Consider the following 19,094-nt stretch of genomic DNA (forward strand, 5'->3'; position numbering starts at 1 on the left):
TTTAATTAACACATCAAAGGACACATGGACTGATTCCCTTCAATGTACTATAATATATTTTTATCCAGGTGCATGTTATTATATAACCTCAGAGTAAAGCAACCGTATCACTGTTGATATATTCAACTTCTGTCCTTTGGATTTGGTCAGCATTGCATGTGGAAGCAGAAACCCACCCTGTATTGTTATACGGATGGTTTTTCATTCATATCCTTGTTACTCTTTTTTTTTTCCTGTTACTCTTAATAAATGTCTCAAAGAAAACTATTCTGCAGCAGCTACTCATAAAGAAGCAGAAAATGGCAAAACCACAGCATAGAAGGAAACCTATGTGAAAACACTGGTTGTGTCTTCCTGGATACAGAAAACAAACAGAGCTTTTGAAAGAGCTTGCCAATATATGCCTGCCAAATAAAATACTGTTTTATGAAGTCAGGAAAAAACTAATTTTAAAGGTTATTGTAGGTTATTTGTGGTCACTTCTGGTGTGCATACACCATGATGTCATCCTGAACTCTTCTCTATATGTATTTCAGTCTTAGAAGTCTTTTGTCTAAGACTTGATCTCAGCTACTAGAGACATCTAAACTAAAATACTCTTATTATTCAATACTCATAAAAATGTAGACTGAAAAAAATTAGAGTAGATGGAAAAAGTCCCAGCCAAGTCCAGGCAACAAATCATTCAGGCAGATTCATCTTCTGAAATCATACCTACGCTGTAGACATCTTAGGACAGTTGCTGGAGAACTTCTCAAGTGACTGGAAAGTAGCCACGTGTCCGAACAGCTCTCCTGGAAAATTATTGCCCATTGAGAGGGGGTAGATGGGACCCCTGCCAGAGACATCTCATCTGAGGAATGGGAGCAAGGGGTTCCTTGGGCAGTCCAATTTCTCCCTCCTTCTGGGTGGACCACTCGCCTATAATTCCCAGATATTTTTCACTTTGTTTACATGACCTCCTGCAGCAATTTCTCTTCTTTCCTGTAGCAGGGTTGATTTTTTTTCTTTGTGGGATTTTTTTCGCTTGGAAAACCCCTCTTTGTTGAGGTAGTCCTCAATAAACTAGGAAATGTCAAATAAACACTGGATGAAGACAGACTAGAAGGCCAGTGAGATACAGCAATTGAAAATGGGGGAAGCTAAGAAATCTCTTGAGCAAAAAAAAAATCAAAACATTTGGGCATTGGAAAGAATATATAGTTTTACTGAGATGTAAAAGGAAATGCATGTTTATAGTGGAAAACTGACACATTAAAAAGTTTATCAGGATACTAAGCTGACATCATTTGCATCGTCTTCAAATTCATTCAAGCATTCAAAAAAATGCTTTTTGAGGGTCTCCGTGTGCAAGGCATATTGATTGATGTTAGAGAACAAAAGAAGTATATTATAGATACAATAGAAGGCATTAAGTGTTTTGGAGGAAAATAAAACATGGAAGAAGTGTTCAGAGTTGCTGGGATGGAGGAGCTGTGATTTCAAACTCGGTAATCTGGGGACACCTCACAAAGAAAGTGACATTTGAGCAAAGCGTAAAGTTGTGGCTGGAGTGAACCGTGTTGCTAACTGCGGGAGAGGGTGGCAGGTGGAGGAACAGTAAATGAAGAGCCCCAAGCCTGCAGGACATGTGGTGTGTTGGAGGAACAGCACGAAAACCAGTGTCCGTGCCATGTATGTGGGTATCTTAACTTCATCTGCACGTATGTGCAAGGGCACCCCACACTCTATACATATAGGCACGTTAAAATGCCTGAGAGATTTGGGGTAAATACATATTTTGGTTACATAATTTTTTCCCTATTTACGATTCAGATTTAGGTAAACTGCTCTGTAAAAACTCTGCTCTTTGCGTGAGAATGGAAAGCATCTGCAGGTCCAGTGAGGTGAAACACGGATTCTGATGTGTTTGTGGTTATTTTGTCATCTCGGTGATTATATTGTGCTAATGTATATTAAGTACTCCAAACCTATAAATATATTTCATCATGAGATTGGCAATGATTTCTTACTGATCTGTTCTTTTTGGGAAACCCAGTCTGTGAAATTATTCTCTCTTCTCTCTTTGCATAGCTTTGAAGATGATATGAGATGCAAGATTCATTCAGTTCTGATAAAGTAAAGCTTTAGAAAATACATAGTAAAGACAGGACATGGGAAAATGTGGTGAGTTACTAAACAAAATATAGAAAAATCAAAACTGGGATATTAATCATCCCTTTAATACAGTTCTCTACTGTACTGTTTGTTTGTCAACATAGGATAGTTTTAGAAAGGTGTGATGTGGGGTTTCCATGTTCTGGGGTTGTTATATATTGGGAGGAGGCCCTTGGAAAGCAAATTGGAGGGACGAGTGAATTACAACTAGCAATAGGAAGACAAGACTAGAACTTTGCTCTTTTCTTCTTTTAATTGTAGAGGAAGAGAATACATTTGGTCCCTTGATGAGTTTATGCTCTCTTGACAACGTCTAGGGAACTGTGTCCTTTTGATATTGCATAGGTGGCAAACCACCCAATAAGGCATCAGCTACCTTACTAAGGGATACGTTTATAGCTTGTCATTCCTGATCCTACATGAAGGGAGGGGGAAAATGTTGTTCTCCAAAATTATCTTTAGTTGTGAAGCCTGTTTAAAAACACAAACAAACAAAAGCACCACCAAAGGAACTTGATACAAGGTTAACTAGGGACAGACAGAATGGGACTGACTCAGAGGTGAGTCAGGCTAGCTGGTCCTGGGTCACTGCTAGGTTCACTGAGTGAACCCTAGACGTGGAGGACTGTCATCTCTCTTCAGGTGTGTTCCAGTTAAGGGGCACTCCTGTTCAGAGGGCTGAGCTGCCATCTGTGGAGCTTGGGGAGATCTCTAAATTCTAGTTGTGCTCTGGCTATAAATTAGCTTGAATGATCAGCTTGAATGATCCCAGCGATTCTCAGTTGCCTCTTTCTCTCCCTCCTCCATGACTGACATGCATCTCAGCTCCCGTGTAGGGGTGATTACAAAGTATTTTATAAGCTGTTGAAGAAACTTCCTGCAGTTCAGCTCTGGGATTTATTTAGACTCTCTTCCTGCAAAGGAGGAGAGATATCATTGTACCTCATGATATGGGATAGCATATATTGACAAAGAAGTAAAAATAGTGTCAAGTGGAGGACGTAAGAGAAGGCTGGGCAGCCACTAGTCACATGAATGATAAGAGCTCTGTGCAAGAGTCCTTTTGCATTAGTTTTGTGTTATTTATTTATCCATCTATCGATGCAGATGCAGGTGGTTCATTTTAATAGGAAAAAGATCACCTAGTACAGGAGGGCTTATAATGAAAAACAGCAGTTCTCTAATCCACATGTCTTTCTACCCACAGTTCTGCTCCAAAGAGGCAGCTACTTGTAAGTTCTAATTTTGTGTTCTGCTACTTGTTTTTATTTTTAATCTAAAACATTTATTTCCCTAAGGCTAATGTTTAAAAAAAAATTTTATAAGAATATTTTAGGTTCACAGCAAAACTGAGGGGAAGCTATAGAGATTTCCCATATACTCTTGGCCCCATACATGTACAGCCTCCCTCATTATCAACATCATCCTCCACCAGACTAGTACAGTTGTTACAATTGATGAATCTATATTAACATACCATAATGACCCAAAGTCTGTAGTTTACATCTTGGTTTTGTACATTCTATGGGTTTGGACAAATGTGTAATGACATGTATCATTATGTTATCACACAGAATATTTTCAGTGCCCTAAAAATCCTTTGTGCTGTTTATTCATCCTTCCGCCTCCCTCAACTCATGGCAACCACTGATCCTTTTATACTTCCATAAGTTTTGCCTTTTCCAGAATGCAATGTAATTGAAATGACACAGTATGTAGCCTTTTTTCAGATGGGCTTCTTTCACTTAGTAATATGTTTTTAGGGTTCCTTTAAGTCTTTTCGTGGCTTGATAGCTCATTTCTATTTAGTACTGAGTAACAATCCATAGCTTGAATGTACCCATTCACCTACTGAAGGTCATCTTGGTTGCTTCCAAGTCTTAGAAATTATGAATAAGCTGCTGTGCACATATGTGTGCAGGTGTTCGTGTGGATATAAATTTTCAGCTTTGGGGAGTAAATACCAAGAAGTGTAACTGGCGGATCATATGGTACGAATATGTTTAGTTTTGTAGGAACCTGCCAAATTGTCTTCCAGAGTGGCTGCACCATCTTGCATTCCTACCGACAATGTTCTAGAGTCCCTGTCGCTCCACATCCTTGCCAGCGTTTGGTGTTGTCAGTGTTTCAGCTTTGAACACTCACCATTCTAGCCATTCTCATAGTATGCAGTGGTATCTCATTATTGTTTTAATTTTCATTTCCCTGATGGCACATGATGTGCAGAATCTTTTTATATGCTTATTTTACATTTGTATGCCTTCTTTGGTGAGGTGTCTGTTCAGATCTTTGGCCCATATTTTAGTCAGGTCATTTATTTTCTCATTGTTGAGTTTTAAAATGTATTTGTATATTTTGTATAACAGACCTTTATCAGCTGTGTCTTTTACAAATATTTTCTACCAGTCTGTGGTTTGTCTTCTCACTCTCTTAACATTGTTTTCACGTAGCAGAAGTTTTTAATTTTAATGAAGCCCAGCTTATCAATTCTTTCTTTCATGGATTGTGCCTTTCATGTTGTATCTGAAGTCATCGCCAGCCCAAGGTCATCCGGGTTTTCTCCCATGTTATCTTCTAGGATTTTCATAGTTTTGTGATTTATATCTAGGTATGTGACCCATTTTCAGTTAATTTTTGTAAAAGGTGTAAGGTCTGTGTTTAGATTTTTTTTTTCTTTGCACACCTAGAAGTCCAGTTGTTCTGGCACCATTTGTTGAAGAGATTATCTTTTCTCCTTGTACAGCCTTTGCTTCTTGTCAAAGATCACATCTGTGTGGGTCTATTAATGGGTTCTCCAGTCTGTTTCATTGATCTGTTTATTCTCTCACTGATACTCCACTGTATTGAATAGTGTAGCTTTATAGTAACTCTTGAAATTGAGTAGTGTCAGTCCTCCAACTTTGTTCTTCGTCTTCAATACTTTGTGGGCTATTCTGGGTCTTTTGCCTCTCCGTATAAATTTTAGAATCAGTTTGTTGATATCCACAAAATAACTTGCTGGGGTTTTGATTGGGATTGCATTAAATCTATAGATCAAGTTGGGAAGAACTGACATGTTGATAATATTGAGTCTTCCATGAATATGGAATATCCATGAATATGGAATATCTCTCCATTTATTTAGTTACTCTTTGATTCCATTCATCAGAGTGTTACAGTTTTCCTCACATAGATCTTGTACATCTTCAGTTAGATTTGTACCCAAGTATTTCATCCTTGGGTGCTAATGTAAATGATATTATGTTTTTAACTTCAGATTCCACTTGTTCATTGCTGGCATATGAAAATGACTGACTTGTATATTAACCTTGTAAGCTGTAACTTTGCTATAATTGCTTATTAGTTCCAGGAGTTTTTGGTCAGTTCTTTCCGATTTTCTGCATAGATGATCATGTCATCTGCAAACAGACATTTATTTCTTCCTTCTCAATCTCTATATCTTTTTTTTCCCTTGTCTTATGCATTAGTTAGACATTCCAGTACAGTGTTGAAAAGGAGGACTGAGAGGGGACATCCTTGCCTGATGTTAGTAGGAATGCTGGGAGTTTCTCACCATTAAGTGTGATATTAGCTGTAGGTTTTTTGGTAGATTATTTATTAAGTTGAAGATGTTCACTCCCTATATTCCTAGCTTACTGACAGTTTTTATCATAAAGGGGTGTTAAATTCCGTGAAATTCTTTTTATGCAACTATTGATATGATCATGTGATTTTTCTATTTTGATCTGTTGATGTGATGGATTATATTAATTGATTTTCAAATGTTGAACCAGCCTCACATACCTGGGATAAATCCCACTTGGTTGTGGTGTATAATTCTTTTTATGCATTGTTAGATCCAAATAGGTAATATTTTGTTGAGGATTTTTGCATCTATGTGCATGAGAAATATTGGTCTTTAGTTTTCTTTTCTTATGATGTCTTTGTCTTGTTTTGAAATTAAGGTAATGCTAGCCTCATAAAATGAGTTAGGAAGCAAGTATTTCCTGAGCTTTTATCCTCTGAAAGAGATAGTAGAGAATTGGTATAATTTCTTCCTTAAGTGTTTAGTAGAATTTACCAGTGAACCCATCTGGGCCAGGTGCTTTCTGTTTCTGAGGTTTAATTATTGATTCATTTTCTTTAATAGATATAAATGTATTCAGATAGTCTATTTCTCCCTGTGTGAATTTTGGCAAATTGTGTCTTTCAATGAATTGGTTCATTTTATCTAAGTTTTCTAATTTGTGGGAATAGGGTTGTCCATACTATTCCTTTATTATCCTGTTAATGTCTATGCAATCCAGAGTGATGTTCCCTCTTTCATTTTTGATAATAATAATATGTGTCCTCTCTCTTTTAGTCTTAGTCTGGATAGAGGCTTATCAATTTTATTAATCTTTTTAAAGAAATAAATTTTGGTTTCATTGATAGTCTCTGTTGATTTCTTATTTTCAGTTTTATTGATTTCTGCTCTAATTCTTATTGTTTCTTGTCTTCTGCTTACTTTGGATGTAATTTGCTTTTTTTTCCTAGTCTCCTAAATTGGAAACTTATAAGATTGATTTTTAAATCTTTCTTCTTTTCTAATATATGTATTTGATGCTATAAATATTCCCCCAAGCACTATTTTTTCTGCATCCCAACACATTTTTTTTTTTTTTTTTTGCGGTACACGGACCTCTCACTGTTGTGGCGTCTTCCGTTGCGGAGCACAGGCTCCGGACGTGCAGGCTCAGCGGCCATGGCTCATGGGCCCAGCCGCTCTGCGGCATGTGGGATCTTCCCAGAATGGGGCACAAACCCGTGTCCCCTGCATCGGCAGGCAGACTCTCAACCACTGCGCCACCAGGGAAGCCCCCAACACATTTTGAGAATTTGGATTTTAATTTTCATTTTGTTTGAAATATTTTAAAATTTCTCTTGAGATTTCTTCTTTAACCCAGGTGTTATTTAGAAGTGTGTTGTGTCATCTCCATGTATTTTGGGCTTTTCTCAAATACAGTATCTTTCCCAGATGTCTTTCTGTCACTGATTTCTAGTTTAATCCCACTGTGGTCTAAGAGCAGACATTGAATGATTTCTGTCCTTTTAAATTTGTTAAGGTGTATTTTATGGCCCAGAATATCGTCTATCTTGGTGAATGTTCCATATGAACTTGAGAAGAATGTGTATTTTGTTGTTGGATGAAGTAATCTTTAGATGTTAATTATACCCAGCTGATCGATGATGTTGCAGAGTTCTGCTCTGTCTGAAATTAATATAGCTACTCTTGCTTTCTTTTGATAGTGTGAGTGTGGTATACTTTTCTCTATTTACTTTTAATCTATAATTGTGTTTATATTAAAAGTGGTTTTCTTGTAGACAGCATATAATTGGATCTTGTTTTTAGATCCACTCTGACAACGTCTATCTTTTTTTTAAACGTGTACTTTTAAAAAATTTTTTTATTATTATTTATCTTATTTATTTATTTTTGGCTGTGTTAGGTCTTTGTTGCTGTGCACAGGCTTTTTCTAGTTGTGATGAGCGGGGGCTACTCTTCGTTGCAGTGCACGGGCTTCTCATTGCGGTGGCTTCTCTTGTTGCAGAGCGCGGGCTCCAGGCGCCCAGGCTTCAGGAGCTGTGGCTCGCGGGCTCTGGAGCGCAGGCTCAGTAGTTGCGGCTCATGTGCTTAGTTGCTCCGCGGCATGTGGGATCTTCGCGGACTGGGGTTCGAACCCATGTTCCCTGCACTGGCAGGCGGATTCTTAACCACTGTGCCATTAGGGAAGCCCAACGTCTTATCTTTTGATTGGTGCATTTAGGCATTCAAAGTGATTATTGATGTAGTTGGATTAATATCTGCTATGTTCATTATTATTCTCTCATTTTTGCCCTTGTTCTTTGTTCCTATTTTTGTCTGATTCTGCTATTTGTTAATTCTGCTGGCTTTCCTTCATGGTGCTTGATTTCCTATATGTTTGGTGATTTTTGAGTATGAGTTCATGTTTCTTTGAAGTTTAGCCTGTATTTCCTTAAGGCCTTGGTCTAAGACTGGTGTCCCTCAGAAAAGAAGTTATTTCTGCCAGTGCCTGTACTTACTACTGATCTTGGACCACTTCAGAATAAGCTCATGACCTAAAATTCTTTAGGCATTCCAGCTAGTATAGCATTGATTTGTAAAATTCACTGATAAACTATTCTTATTTATGAATTCTTAAGTGAGTTAATTTTTTTTTCCTCTGCCAGCACCAAATTTCAATTCAGGAAATTTTTCTTTTTATCATTAGCAGAAAAGGTGTAGGTGGTGGTGGAAGCTGGAGGGGTAGGGTGAGCGTGGGAAAGTAGGGGATTGTAGGAGATAACATTCACTTATATTCAAATCAAGAATATGGCACCTTGTCCCCTCTGGCTTATGTAGAAAAATCATCTGTAAGAGTTCCATATTGGCTTGGCTCTAGGGTTTACTTCATGTTTCCCCATGATTTGTGAAATTTTGGAAACTATAGCTCAAGATTACCTGGGTTTGACAAATATCTTCAAGGTAAAACCAAGTTTTTGCCTAAATAATCCTCACCTCTTTATAGCACACCCACAAATTCAACTGATGCTGTGTACATTGTATCCAGCATTTTTAGTTATTTTCAGGGCAAGTTATGTTGGAGTATCTAGGCTGCCCAACTGCCAGAAAATTAGTTCTCCTCATCTACTTTTTGTTGTCCTTCTATTTCTTTCACTGTTATAAGTGTATTCTTTATTGTTGTTTTTGTTTTACTATCATTTTAAGTGGGGTGCCACAGGAAAGGAAAACAAATATGTGTGCTCAAATTCCTTAAGCTACAAATTATTAAAAAGTCAAATTTTAATTAGAAACTGTTATTTTTTTAAAAGAGAAGACAGCAAGAAACTTTTAAAAGTAAGTATGATTATTTTTTATTGTTTTGAAAGTGCAGTTTTTAAGTGAATTAGTGAAAAAGAGTTTTATATTGGACTGGATATATGAATGTTTAGAATACCACAGTTAATATTATGCTAATGTGATTAGATATATGTATACGATTAGATACTTAATTTGTTCTTTCAATAAATTCAAACATCTTTTTCAAGCATGTACTATATACCATATACTCAATGAAAACATTCACAGAAAGTATATTACTTAATTCATGAATAAGAATCTTTCTTTTTGAAATGTATTTAAAGACTAAGGACACTTTTCTATTTTTTAATATTATGCATAATTTAATCATTATTTGAAGCTAGTTATATAAATGTAGATTTTTTTAAATGTATTAAGTAAAAATATCTGGATATAATATGAAATTTTTTATTTTGCTATTCTTTTAAGAGCACTGGTATGACACAGATTTCCAGCTTCAGATTAGAACACATGTATTAACATTTCATGAAGAAAGGGAAATTTGGATTATATTTATAATATGGCAAATGGTAAAATAAATATACACTAGATAAGAATATTTCTCTGTGGTTTGGCCCACATAGACACATTCCCTGGATAGCTGACAGCTACTCTCTTGAGAAATGTGAACATTAAAAAAATTGTGTGTGTGTGTGTGTGTGTGGTGGTTTTTTGTTTTTTGTTTTCTTTTGTACTATCAGCTCTAAAATAGGATTGCCTATAGCTATAGCTATAGCAGCTGTCAGACTTGGTAGCCCTTTAGGAAACACGACTAGATAGAGAAACTAGCAGGTATTTATTTTAGACTGATGTAAATCTGAGTCTGGCAAACATTTACTCAGATTCTATGGATTGGAGTACCATGATTCCTGTCAGTTCCATGGATCTCCTGTAGTTAGATTTGCATCACTGATCAAGTGGATATGTATACTGTTAAAAAGACAAGGAAGAAGTAAATCTTCAACAAGGTATTTCTTTATTAAATTAGTACCAAAATAGCTCTGGCCTGACTCAAGACTAAAATTCAATAGACTGGATCCTTCCTATCAAAATTTAAAGGTATTTCAAGTTATGATAAATGTTCAAATTACAGCTGGCTAATCTTGGAGCATCTATTATCATATGTCCTAGTTAGGCTGTCCTGATGATAGGAATAAAGTTCTTGTGGAAAATATTTCCTAAACAATATGATAGCAGTACATATTCATAAATAGAAATAAATGTTCATGTTCATTGTTTGGGTGGTGCTGGTATTGTTTGTCAAATCATCAACTCAGAGCTAAGATTTTTGCAGTGGAGCTATAGCGGTTCTACCACAGCAAGTTCTTTCCCTGGAATGACATTGTAACGTCAGTATAGAATCTTGCCAAGGTTTCTTGGTTATTTCTCGTAGAAACACTATGTAAATTTGCTGAGTTAAGAAAAGTAACTTGTAATGTGCTCTAGTTCATTATTATTCTTTTATTAAAATCGGTATCAGGTTATTAGACATACCTTCTTAGCAGTGAATTTGGGTGAGCAATTTGAAAATGTGATATATTTGTATGACCGCACTAAAGCACTAACCGTCTTGTAGAATAATATAATTTCTTTATTAAAAGTAATAAATAATTTATAATTTCTTCATTAAAAGTACAGATGAACATTAGCTGTAGCTGCCCATCTCCTACCATATTAATGGATTTTGGTGGCTTTATTTTCACATGGAATTACACCCATAAGTGCAGCCACTTCGAGACACAAATCAAGGAAGATGGAGTCCTACTGTTACAAAAAAATTATTAGCATAAAAGAGCATGTCTTTTTATTTTACTCTAAACTAATGTTCAAAATAATCTCTTCATATTTAGAAAGAGGATGTCACATAGTATTAGAAGACACTACATTGCAATTAATAGAATACAAAAATTATTAATGGATTCAAATTTAAGAATGATCTACATTTTTCTCTATGTTATAGCAAGCTCAAGGTTATCCTTATAATAATATCACCCTTATTTATTTTTATTTCTATATAATTTCTTAAGAGTAGGAGGAAGTTTGAATTGAGTTAAACCAGATATACAGTGGATTGTATTTAATCTTAGCTATACCCACAGGAATGTTTTGTCCTAAATTTTCTCATAGAATTCTATATTCTCACTGTTGCAGCCCTTATTATGTTTAATTTTTATTTGTACTTTTGTACATTTCCATCAACGGTAAGCTTCATCAAGGCAAGACCATACTTGTCTGGTTCATATTCTGTCCCCAGTACTTACCACAGTGTCTCTCAAAATAAGCTCTCAGTAAGTACTTATTGAATGGATCATTGACTCAGCAAATTACTTCCTTTTTTTTTAAATTACCATCTTAACCATTTTATTTATTTTTTTAAATGGCATTTATTTATTTATTTATTTGGCCACACCACACGGTATGTGGGATCTTAGTTCCCCAATCAGGGATCGAACTCCCCGCCCCCTGCATTAGAAGTCCCGTTGGACCTCCAAGGAAGTCCCGGCAAATTACTTCCTAATGTGAGAGAAGTTTTAATATTTTTTTCTCTAATAAATAAACTCAGAATATCTCTCCAACAAAGATGGCTAAGAAAAAAACAAAAATAATCAAGACAAAATACAGGTATACATGATTTTTAAGCTTCCAGCTACTCATACCCTCACCTACAAAGTTTGGTTTAATTTATTTAGGCTCTGGGTGTGCTTATTCAACCTTATTTTTGTGTTTACGCTAGGCTGATTCTCATGGCTACAGACAGCTAAAATTAAGTGGGAATTGGAAGAACAGAGGAGAAAAACTGGATTTTTGCCACCAATCTTCATCCTTCCCTAACCCTGAAGACCATTTTTCAAGACTGTGGCAATACAGGTCTCCTTAGAAATAACTGATGAGATAGAGGAACAAAGAATACAAGCCAAATGTCCTGTAAATCTCGGAGCAGAAGCTCTCTGACCCAAGCAGACATTGTTATGACATCCTGTACCAGGATTCATAAAATTCCCGAAGGTAGCCACATATTTCAGGCCAAGGATACCTCTGGAAACATTTGTCATTTGTTCAGCTTTTAAGAATGGCTTTGTGTTAGATTTGCATGAATGGCATTGAATATTATAGTTTTGGTAAATGACCTAACTGTCGAGAGTAACATAATGTAAATGGTTTGTTTCAAAATAACATTTTTCTGTACCTTAGTAGCTTCTTAAACCTTCAGCAATGTTAATAATTCGATTTGGAGACATGTCTGACTGGGAGAGAATTCTATCTCCCATGAGTCACTTCAGTCACCTTCCTAGTTGATGGGGCAAAAGTACCCATTTCAAAAGTGAGTGTAGAAGACAGCAGAGTGAATGAAGAGCTGGACGAGGAAGTTGAAGACTGGATGCTAAGTCTTGGCTCTGTCACTTAGCATATATGTGATACTGGCTGAGTTATAAGTAGCTGTTCTGATCCTCAGTGTCAGAACTTGTATTTATGATTCTCCCTACCTGACCTGCCTCCTCAGGAATAAGATAATGAACATGAAATCTCATTATACTCCAAGATGCCAAACACGTTTGAGATGTTACACTCAAGTATCTAGGTAGATGTCAAAGAACTCGAGAATGATGTCATTCAGAAACAGGATTTGGAAGGATAATGGCTATGAAAATAAAAAGATGAGAGAATGGTGATTGGAAGGGAAGAAGAAGCACTTACAATATTAGCAGAATCAGAAGTCCTAAAGTGACAATCTGCAACTAGGAGGAAAGAAAGACGAGAATGCTGGAACCACTTGTGACTTTTGTTCCTTTGGCTAAGAACTACAGTGTGTTTTTTAAGTGAAGTCTGCTGTTGCTTAAGATTGTCAATGAGTGAGCCCGGGAAGAGCTATCCTAAGCCCGGGAAGAGCTTATTATAAGCCCGGGAAGAGCTATCCTAAAAAGGCTTTATTGGCTGACTGTTCTGGAATGGTGATCAATTAAAAATATTTTTACCTGTGCCCTTGACTAAGACAGTTTTGCTGAGCCTAGATGTTGTAGCCAAGAAGAAAAAGCAGGGCTTCCCTGGTGGCGCAGTGGTTGAGAGTCCGCCTGCCGATGCAGGGGGCGCAGGTTCGTGCCCCGGTCCGGGAGGGTCCCACATGCCGCGGAGCGGCTGGGCCCGTGAGCCTTGGCTGCTGGGCCTGTGCGTCCGGAGCCTGTGCTCCGCAACGGGAGAGGCCACAACAGGGAGAGGCCCACGTACCGCAAAAAAAAAAAAAAAGGAAAAAAAGAAAAGGCAAACCATCTGAAGCATCTCAGGTACTTGGTCATCATGGGCAACTTGTTTTTTTCACATGGACGATGACACCTTCAAAGAAACAACGCCAAGTAACTGAATTGAGCTAAGACTTCTTAAGTGAAATAATACAATTTTAAGGGGGAAACTGCAGAAAAAAGCATAGGTTTTTAATAAGCTCTTTTAACTAGGAAAGCATGGGGAAATCTCTTAAAACCTCACTTTCTTTAAAAAAGAACAACAATAACAACATTTTGACCACATGCTTTTAACTTTATAATATTGAAGATTACATAAGCTTAATCTTAGGCAATGCTGTAACCTCAATTTTTAAGGAATTCAGATGATCGCCTTCTTTTTCCTCTATTTTTAAAATTTTTTCTTTGAATGGAGAAAGGAAAGAGGAATTATTAAAAGCAAAGAATGGCTTCCATTTATCTCTTATCCATAAGACATGAATAAAACAAACTTACCTGGTAGGTACCCAGGTAAGTGGTTCTGTGGTATATTTTTTAAAGTGTTTTCCATGTTACACCTACCAGTACTCTTAGAATTATGCTCTAGACATTACTTGGGTTCCAAAAAGGTGGTTAATATCCCCAAAGAATCCCTCATATTCTTCCTTTTTAATTTCCACTCCTCTGCTAGTGAAGCTATTTGGAGAGGTCTCAGTGAATCAGTGAATAACCATTGCCACCTTCATCTCTTTTTGGCTGCCCACAAAATTGAAAACTCTGTGAAACTCACACCAGATAGTTAGGTCTTACCCATTTTGTGGCTTGATTACTTGTTCTGATTAATTTTAAAAAAATTAAGTAATTTAAAGGTTTTTTTGAGGGGGAATTTTCTTTATCTCTGAAGTAGTCACCTGATAAAACAAGAATAATCCTCAGAGCAAACATATTTATTATGGTTTCATTAGAAGTATGTTCCTTGAAATGTGCAGTAACGTTCTCATGGTCAAATGTTTATTTCAGTGACAAAAAATGAAGAATGTTAGTGTATTAATCTGCATTGTAAAGTGTGACAAGTTCAGATCAAGCTAACTGGAAACTTGGAAACCAAGGGAGTGTCTACTGCAAGAATAGATTTTTATATCAGTTAAGAATTGCATTTGGCTACCAGTGACAGGCTGCTGACTTGTGTGATTTAAATATCTATGTATATTTGTCAGTCAATAAAAAGTATAGAGATAGGCAGTTACTGATAGCTGTTCAATAGCACAAGAGTGTCAGGGATTCTGGGATGAATTTCTTAGCCTTCCACTCATGGTCCCCAAGTGACTGCTGGACCTCAACACCTTACAACCAGTTTTTGAGGAAGAAGAAAAGAAGGGGCACTTGTCAGCTTAGTAAACTTTTCCAGAGGTCTCATCCAGCTGTTTATCACATCTTGCCTATAAGATGTGCGTGCATCTTACTGAGCATCCTTTGAGCAGGTGAGGCTGAGAAATATATTTTTAGCTGGGTACTTGCCTTCCGCTATCCTCTCTCACAAAGGAAGGAGTAAAAACGTGGAGGTTATGCTGGTAGTGAGGAGTTACTGCTACATATATGTTACATTTCAGTGCCATCTCAGACTCCTCTTTGGAGTTAAGTCACCCAAAGTGAAAGAGAAGAGATGCAACTTCATCCACTGACCACCCTTGTAATAGGAACCTGAGTTTCATCTCTCATTGGAGCAATAATTAAACCATACTCTCCCAGAGAGGTAGGGACACAGTTGTACTGGGAAGCTCCAGTATAGGATAGACCCCTGGCATTCAGTATTTGAGGTTTCCATTGTTCAAGACCAAACTTGAAGGTCCATGGCATATAATAAATAACTTTAAATTTTTATGTCATATCAATTTTAGCCCCCTTCACACCAAGTGGCATAAAATTTTCTGACAGTAGGAGATGTATTCATCTCTGGGGCTACCATAACAAGATACCACATACTAGGTGGCTTAAACAACAGAAGTTTATTGTCTTACAGATCTGGAGGCTATATCCAAGGTCAAGGTATTGACAGGATTGGCTGTAAGAGACAATCCTTGCCACGCCTCTCCTAGATTCTGGTGGTTTTCTGGCAATCTTTGGTTTTCCTTGGCTTATAGATGCCGCACCCTGATCTCAGCCTTCATCTGTACATGCATGGTGTTCTGCCTTTATCTATGTGAAGATAAAGGTTCGTGAAACCTCTTCACATAGTGTCTGACTCTGTCCACATCTCTTTTATGAGGACACCATTCATACTGGATTAGGGCCCTAATGACTTCACCTTAATTTGAGCACATCTGCAAAGACCCTATTTCCAAATAACCTTCTGAGGTACTAGGAGTTAGGACCTCAACATATATTTTGAGGGAACATAATTCAACCAATAACAGTTGGTGTTCAAATTACTTAATCAGAAAATGAACCTGCAACATCCACATGGCAACAATCTTTTTTCTCTCCCTCCATTTTTATGCAGAAATTATACACTATAGGAATATTTAAGAATTTTAAGGGCCTACTCAGTAGCATACATTGGAAATACTGCTTTTAGTATATTATCATGAAAATAAATGATGAATCTAGATTACAGTTGAGTTGCTCTTGAATCTAAAGATATAGATTTACTTCACATTATGACTGTTCAATTGACCAGTTTCACCATAACAGCTCACTTTTCTCAAAATAACACTTTTTTGAAATAACGGTTTCATCCCAAAATGTACTGAAAACTATAAACAATATATTTCCAGGAAAAGTCACAATTGCCAATTACTTAACACAATAATTTCTAATAAGAATATCATTTGCAACAAATTCAAATCGAGCATCATGTCTGGATGAAACAAAACATTTTTGCTCTGCGTTAGGATGCCAGGTGAGAAGACAGATGTTGCATCTTCTGAATCTATAGTCTCTTTTGTACATGTTTCCACGTGTGTCCACGTGTTCCACTGCTCTCAGGTTTAGCCTTTATTTCATCACAGTCTTAAAGAAATTCTTTTCCAGTGGGTTGAACTGTGTCTCCCAAAAAGATAAGGTCAAATCTTGAACTCTGGTACCTGTGAATAGGAGCTTATTTGGAAATAGGGTTTTGTAGATGTAGTCAAGTCATGATAAGATCATAATGGAGGGTGAGTGCTCATCAAACAACTGATGTCTTCATGAGAACACGGACATTTGGACACAGGGACACAGAGGGAGAACACCATGTGAAGACAGAGGCAGAGATTAAAATGATGCATCTACAGGCCAAGGAATGCCAAGGATTGCCTGCCATCTCCAGAAGCTAAGAGAGAGGCATGGAACAGATTCTCCCTCGGAGACTCCAGAAGGCTTGCCAAGGCTTTTGGACTTGATTTTGGACCTTTGGCTTTCAGAACTATGAGAGAATAAATGTCTGTTGTTCCAAGCCACCCAACTTGTGATCATTTGTTATGGCAGCCGTAGGAAACTAATATATCCAGCAGATCCAATTTTCAAATTCCTGTCTGAAGATAAGCACCAACTGTGACTGCCATCCCTTATTCAGTCTCTTCCTTCCTCGGTGAGTAAAATAAACTTCATTACGATTTATGTTCAGACTTTTATTTTCAAACTCTTGTTTGTATTTATTCATACTATTTATTTATATAAACTTGTTTTCATTGTTCACTTGATATATATATATTCCAGTCTATAGAATTTTTTTGAGTATTTTGGATTGGAATAATATACCTCGTAATTTCCCTTTAAAATTAATGAATTTTGCTTTCAATTTACGACCTTTCACTTTAGGGCAAGGTTTTAGGAACAAAATTAAAATCATTAAATGAGACAGCGCTTACTATAATTCCGATGGTCACAACCTGAGTAAAGAAAAAAAGGTGTTTCTAGCAAGAATAAGGTAAGTGGGTGTGTTGGTTTCCTGGGAAAATAATAATGTATTCTTGGAAGCACTTCTAGTTATTCATGTAATTTAAAAAGTACACCTATAAAGGGAGAAGAAGCATGTGAATTTGTCAGGGAAAGAAAAGAAGAGCGAAGCAGGAAATGAGGAAGAAGGGAGTTATGGAAAAGAAGCAGTTGGGAAGAGCACAGTGAGAATTGAGGAAAGTTTGTTTTTACCGTCATTCTTGCTCTCTGACAACTTACTTAGTTTTCAGCTCTGTTTATCAGATTGTTGTGCAATTTATCATATTAAGTTTTTATACTTTCATATTTAATTGATAATTTATTATTTTAAAATAATTCCTAATCCCCTCACATCCTTTAAGTGTTCAAATATCACTTTGTCAGACAGTATACTGACTAAGATTCTATGACCTGACACCCCTCGCCAATCCCTGTACTTTGGAGCTCCCTTACCGTGTTCCACTTGTTCATCGTTTCATTGCACTTGTCACCTTCTGGGAAGAATTGTAATTTACTTATTTGTTATTTTTGTTTCAATCTGATTTTGCCACTCCCTCCCCTTCCACCCCCACCCCCCACCCCTGGAATAGAAGCTCCTTGAACTCATGTAACTTAAGAGACTGTTTTACTCATTCACCTTATATATATCTATGATAGTTGCATACTGGGCTGGGTGTTCGGTGGCTTGTGTGTTCTCATTTTATCACTTGACATGGAAGTATGTGTGTTTAAAGATGAGTTGTTGCTTGAGCTGATGCCTGCCTCCTGAAATGTCTCTATAACATAGCTTAGTAAGATATTAACAAATCCCAGTGAAACACATCTGCTCTACTGTTGTCTCCAGCTCCTGGTCTCTTCAAACTTTTAAAACTGCCATAGATTACTGGAAACACAACTGCATTTGAAATTATGTCAATACAACAGTAGTTGCAGATGCTCCATTAAGGGTTTAAAAACTAAATTGTCAGCCAAAGAAAATGGCTTGTAAATGTTTGGCCATCACTCCAGTCCTGCAGAAGTAAGTTTTGTGGCAATGAGGGAAGTGGGGCTCCCTGCTCACTAACACATAAATGACTAAACTGGAGAGATTTCTTAGGGTGTCTGCTAACCAGTGGTGTGGATATGTAACTGGATGCTGGTATTGCAGTGCAGTTGTAGTGAAAATCCAGGAGGTGATGAAAGACAGTCTATGGTAATAGAACTGGAGGAACTTGGGGGATTGGATCAACTAGGTACAGTCTTGCTGCTCCCTCTTTTTCATTTGTATAAGCATTTTTTCTACAATCTAGAAAGTGCAGTGCAGTGCTTTCCAATTTAATTGATGGCCCGGTCTGGCATAAGTGATTCCACATGGTGGTTGACAAATGACTCTTGGGTTAGCCCTCCACCCCTCTTATTCAAGAAATAGACAAATTAGCAGAATTTTCTCTTTTCTCTATAGAACTATCACTTGCACATCTATTTATCTATCTTAGATGAAATTTTAAATATTTTATAAACTGATGAGACCTCTTGTTCTTGGTTTCGGCAGAAAGTGGAATATCATAAATAAAATTGTCTTACATTCTCAGTCATCGGGTTGATGGATGGTTAAAGGAAAAGCAGCATCCTGGGTTTCTCAGAGGCATTGCTATGCTTAGATCAGATTATATGGTGACTTGTAGTATAACCATGCTAATATCTCTTTACAGAAGAAAAATTTCTTCTAAATAACAATATCAATTTTGGACTGCTCAAGGGATTTAGTAGAAAGGCTTAGAACATGGCAGTGGTAATAGATACTCAGAAGGTCAAAAATTCTCAGCTAGAGAATGGTTCAATATGCTCATTTATCACTTTCCACTTTTGCTCATATAAAACAAAGACATACAACTAGGTGTAAGGTCAAGTACTGTACCAGCACAATCAGGCTTTAAAAAAAGTAAAGC

The 19,094-nt window shown here is 36.9% G+C and overlaps 1 protein-coding gene across 2 annotated transcripts in view; it reads left to right on the forward strand.

Annotated features, from left to right (window-relative positions):
* The window catches only part of CRPPA (CDP-L-ribitol pyrophosphorylase A), a 362,199-nt gene extending 345,462 nt beyond the window's left edge, over positions 1-16,737 (forward strand). The window contains exons 11-12 of one of the 2 annotated variants that reach the window (XM_060020425.1): positions 11,772-13,782; positions 16,717-16,737. The gene's annotated coding sequence lies outside the window, so the exon portion shown is untranslated. Of the gene's footprint in view, positions 1-11,771; positions 14,794-16,716 lie in introns of those variants that run through there. The other variant, XM_060020424.1, reaches the window with a different exon arrangement.
* Positions 16,738-19,094: the final 2,357 nt, after the last annotated feature.

This window comes from Delphinus delphis, chromosome 9 (genome assembly GCF_949987515.2).
Source record: "Delphinus delphis chromosome 9, mDelDel1.2, whole genome shotgun sequence".
Taxonomy (NCBI): Eukaryota; Metazoa; Chordata; class Mammalia; order Artiodactyla; family Delphinidae; genus Delphinus; species Delphinus delphis.